At 37.3% G+C, this 5,000-nt stretch overlaps 1 non-coding gene across 1 annotated transcript in view; it reads right to left on the bottom strand.

Annotated features, from left to right (window-relative positions):
- LOC143176504 (small subunit ribosomal RNA) overlaps positions 1-105 on the bottom strand; it is a 1,920-nt gene extending 1,815 nt beyond the window's left edge. The window contains exon 1 of the ribosomal RNA XR_013001043.1: positions 1-105. This exon is cut by the window's left edge and continues 1,815 nt beyond it. This is a non-coding gene — a ribosomal RNA (small subunit ribosomal RNA).
- Positions 106-5,000: the final 4,895 nt, after the last annotated feature.

The following is a 5,000-nucleotide window of genomic DNA, read 5'->3' as shown; positions in this document are numbered from 1 at the left end:
ATTTAATGAGCCATTCGCGGTTTCACCTTAATACGGCATGTACTGAGACATGCATGGCTTAATCTTTGAGACAAGCATATGACTACTGGCAGGATCAACCAGGGAGCTTCGAGTAAATTTTCATCATACGAAGCAAAAATATGTATGTATATATATATCTTAGTCGCCGACTCTCTCCCCTTAAGAGTCGGATCGACGATACTTTTTCTCGTCTTTAAGACAGTTCTCTTTCTCCTCTCTCTTCTCTCTACTCTCTTCTCTCTTCTCTTTCGAGTTGGTAAATTTCGCTCCACTATTAGATTACCAACTCCGCACGAATTACCACATGGGTATATCCGCGCATATACATCAGGAGGACCTCCAAAAATTTCAAACTCTCCCGTGTATCTCTCCGAGATCTTTTTAGAAGAAAAAGAATCTCGGATGTCACATCGACTTTCAGGTTTGTAAGCACGTATGCTCGAGCGCTCTCCATCGTGTAAGCACGGACATAACGCACGAAGTCCGAAGACCGCGTACGTTAACATGCTGGACATATCGAGAAAGCGCGAACCATGCTAGGCGTACCCATGTCGAGGCCCTCGCGTTAAAGATCATACTCTTCTTTTCGTTCTCTCTTCTTTGCCCAGAAATAATATATATTTCTTATAATATATACCTCTTAGTTTATGTATTTCTCTCTTAGGACACCTCAATTTTATATGTATATATTATATTTCATTCGAACAATTTTTGTTCGTCGCCCCTTTTTGTGTGTAGTATTTCGTTTGGTCTTTGCCATTAAATTTTTGTATACGAAAAATATATTTTCGCTCGGATAGAAAACCCCTTTTGGGTTTCTGAGAGTTGATGTGAGAGTCGTACAAGTATAACGAATATACGTTGTATCCAACCCAACATTCTGGGCTTACCACATAAGGGCCATTCGGTCTGAGACACCGACCCGTGGTCATGCTGTGTAGAGAAAAATTCGCAACGGAACGCGGTACAGAACAGTCGAGGAATGGACCTCGAGGAGCTGAACGACTGCTTCTCGACCGAGATCGTAGAATAGCCGCTCGCCCGCCGCTGCGCCGACCGGTCCGCTCGAACCGACGTGCTCTCTTATAGTAACCAAACGGGCGGCCGCGACGACCGCGGCGCCGGCCGCTCAGCACGGGCGCTTATGGTGGTAAACTGCCGCGCGTACAGACCAACCGGCCGGGCTGCTGGTACTTAGCCGCTGAAACTATGGTCGATTCGAACATATATTAACATACGATTTTTATTCGATAAATCGTTATTGTACATATTAAACGTTAGTTTCCACCGAAAGAAAAATTTTTAGAATTTTTTTTTTCCAAAAATTGCAAGAGTAAACTTTTTTAATATTCGATTTAAAAATTTTTAAATGCTTAATCCTTACATTAAACTACTGGGAGAACTCAGAAATCATAATGAAAAAAATTACAAAAATTTATTTTTCTCAGAAACTCCGAAAAACAGAGTGGTCGAATCCGTGCAAGCCGGAATTTTTCTAAGTCCCCACGGTCAAGAGTAAACTTTTTTAATAAGCGTTTTAAAATTATTTCAATGTTTAATCCATGCGTAAACATGACGTTTATTAACGTTTTTAACATTAAAAAAAATTACAAAAATTTATTTTTCAAAAAAAATGGAAAAAACCGATTCGTCGGAGCGAGGTGTCCAGCCCGTGCGGTAATTCCAGCAGGCGAATCGGACTTCCCGAAATTTTTCTAAGGTCCCACGGTCGACACCAACTTTTTTAATAAGCGTTTTAAAATTATTTCAATGTTTAATCCATGCGTAAACATGACGTTTATTAACGTTTTTAACATTAAAAAAAATTACAAAAATTTATTTTTCAAAAAAAATGGAAAAAACCGATTCGTCGGAGCGAGGTGTCCAGCCCGTGCGGTAATTCCAGCAGGCGAATCGGAAATTTTTCTAAGTCCCACGGTCGACACCAACTTTTTTAATAAGCGTTTTAAAATTATTTCAATGTTTAATCCATGCGTAAACATGACGTTATATTAACGTTTTTAACATTAAAAAAAATTACAAAAATTTATTTTTCAAAAAAATGGAAAAAACCGATTCGTCGGAGCGAGGTGTCCAGCCCGTGCGGTAATTCCAGCAGGCGAATCGGACTTCCCGAAATTTTTCTAAGTCCCACGGTCGACACCAACTTTTTTAATAAGCGTTTTAAAATTATTTCAATGTTTAATCCATGCGTAAACATGACGTTTATTAACGTTTTTAACATTAAAAAAAATTACAAAAATTTATTTTTCAAAAAAAATGGAAAAAACCGATTCGTCGGAGCGAGGTGTCCAGCCCGTGCGGTAATTCCAGCAGGCGAATCGGACTTCCCGAAATTTTTCTAAGTCCCACGGTCGACACCAACTTTTTTAATAAGCGTTTTAAAATTATTTCAATGTTTAATCCATGCGTAAACATGACGTTTATTAACGTTTTTAACATTAAAAAAAATTACAAAAATTTATTTTTCAAAAAAAATGGAAAAAACCGATTCGTCGGAGCGAGGTGTCCAGCCCGTGCGGTAATTCCAGCAGGCGAATCGGACTTCCCGAAATTTTTCTAAGTCCCACGGTCGACACCAACTTTTTTAATAAGCGTTTTAAAATTATTTCAATGTTTAATCCATGCGTAAACATGACGTTTATTAACGTTTTTAACATTAAAAAAAATTACAAAAATTTATTTTTCAAAAAAAATGGAAAAAACCGATTCGTCGGAGCGAGGTGTCCAGCCCGTGCGGTAATTCCAGCAGGCGAATCGGACTTCCCGAAATTTTTCTAAGTCCCACGGTCGACACCACTTTTTAATAAGCGTTTTTAAAATTATTTCAATGTTTTAATCCATGCGTAAACATGACGTTTATTAACGTTTTTACATTAAAAAAAAATTACAAAAATTTATTTTTCAAAAAAAATGGAAAAAAAAAATACCGATTCGTCGGGAGCGAGGTGTCCAGCCCGTGCGGTAATTCCAGCAGGCGAATCGGACTTCCCCGAAATTTTTCTAAGTCCCACGGTCGACAACAACTTTTTTAATAAGCGTTTTAAAATTATTTCAATGTTTAATCCATGCGTAAACATGACGTTTATTAACGTTTTTGACATTAAAAAAAATTACAAAAATTTTATTTTTCGGAAAAAATGGAAAAAAAACCGATTCGTCGGAGCGAGGTGTCCAGCCCGTGCGGTAATTCCAGCAGGCGAATCGGACTTCCCCGAAATTTTTCTAAGTCCCACGGTCGACACCAACTTTTTTAATAAGCGTTTTAAAATTATTTCAATGTTTAATCCATGCGTAAACATGACGTTTATTAAACGTTTTTTAACATTAAAAAAAATTACAAAAATTTATTTTTCAAAAAAAATGGAAAAAAAAACCGATTCGTCGGAGCGAGGTGTCCAGCCCGTGCGGTAATTCCAGCAGGCGAATCGGACTTCCCGAAATTTTTCTAAGTCCCACGGTCGACACCAACTTTTTTAATAAGCGTTTTAAAATTATTTCAATGTTTAATCCATGCGTAAACATGACGTTTATTAACGTTTTTAACATTAAAAAAAATTACAAAAATTTATTTTTCGGAAAAAATGGAAAAAACCGATTCGTCGGAGCGAGGTGTCCAGCCCGTGCGGTAATTCCAGCAGGCGAATCGGACTTCCCGAAATTTTTCTAAGTCCCACGGTCGACACCAACTTTTTTAATAAGCGTTTTAAAATTATTTCAATGTTTAATCCATGCGTAAACATGACGTTTATTAACGTTTTTAACATTAAAAAAAATTACAAAAATTTATTTTTCAAAAAAAATGGAAAAAACCGATTCGTCGGAGCGAGGTGTCCAGCCCGTGCGGTAATTCCAGCAGGCGAATCGGACTTCCCGAAATTTTTCTAAGTCCCACGGTCGACAACAACTTTTTTAATAAGCGTTTTAAAATTATTTCAATGTTTAATCCATGCGTAAACATGACGTTTATTAACGTTTTTGACATTAAAAAAAATTACAAAAATTTATTTTTCGGAAAAAATGGAAAAAAACCGATTCGTCGGAGCGAGCTGTCCAGGCCGTGCGGTAATGCCAGCAGGCGATCCGGGGTACTCGAAATTTTTCTAAGTCCCGACGGTCAAGAGTAAACTTTTTCATCACATATTTCAAAATTTTTTTAATGTTTAATCCACGCATAAAAACGCAGTTTATTAACGTTTTTAACGTTGAGAAAATTGACAAAAATTTTTTTTTCACTGAAAATGGAAAAAATGTATCGGTCGATGCGGGCTATCCAGGCCGTGCGGTAATTCCAGCAGGCGATCCGGGGTACTCGAAATTTTTCTAAGTCCCGACGGTCAAGAGTAAACTTTTTCATCACATATTTCAAAATTTTTTTAATGTTTAATCCACGCATAAAAACGCAGTTTATTAACGTTTTTAACGTTGAGAAAATTGACAAAAATTTTTTTTTCACTGAAAATGGAAAAAATGTATCGGTCGATGCGGGCTGTCCATGCCGTGCGGTAATTCCAGCCGGCGATCCGAGGTACTCGAAATTTTTCTAAGTCCGAACGGTCAAGAGTAAACTTTTTCATCACATATTTCAAAATTTTTTTAATGTTTAATCCACGCATAAAAACGCAGTTTATTAACGTTTTAACGTTGAGAAAATTGACAAAAATTTTTTTTTCACTGAAAATGGAAAAAATGTATCGGTCGATGCGGGCTATCCAGGCCGTGCGGTAATTCCAGCAGGCGATCCGGGGTACTCGAAATTTTTCTAAGTCCCGACGGTCAAGAGTAAACTTTTTCATCACATATTTCAAAATTTTTTTAATGTTTAATCCACGCATAAAAACGCAGTTTATTAACGTTTTTAACGTTGAGAAAATTGACAAAAATTTTTTTTTCACTGAAAATGGAAAAAATGTATCGGTCGATGCGAGCTGTCCAGGCCGTGCGGTAATTCCAGCCGG

Source organism: Nomia melanderi, unplaced genomic scaffold (genome assembly GCF_051020985.1).
Source record: "Nomia melanderi isolate GNS246 unplaced genomic scaffold, iyNomMela1 scaffold0589, whole genome shotgun sequence".
NCBI classification, from domain to species: domain Eukaryota; kingdom Metazoa; phylum Arthropoda; class Insecta; order Hymenoptera; family Halictidae; genus Nomia; species Nomia melanderi.
Note: the sequence above shows the minus strand (reverse complement) of the source record. Positions and strands in the feature narration are given on the sequence as shown.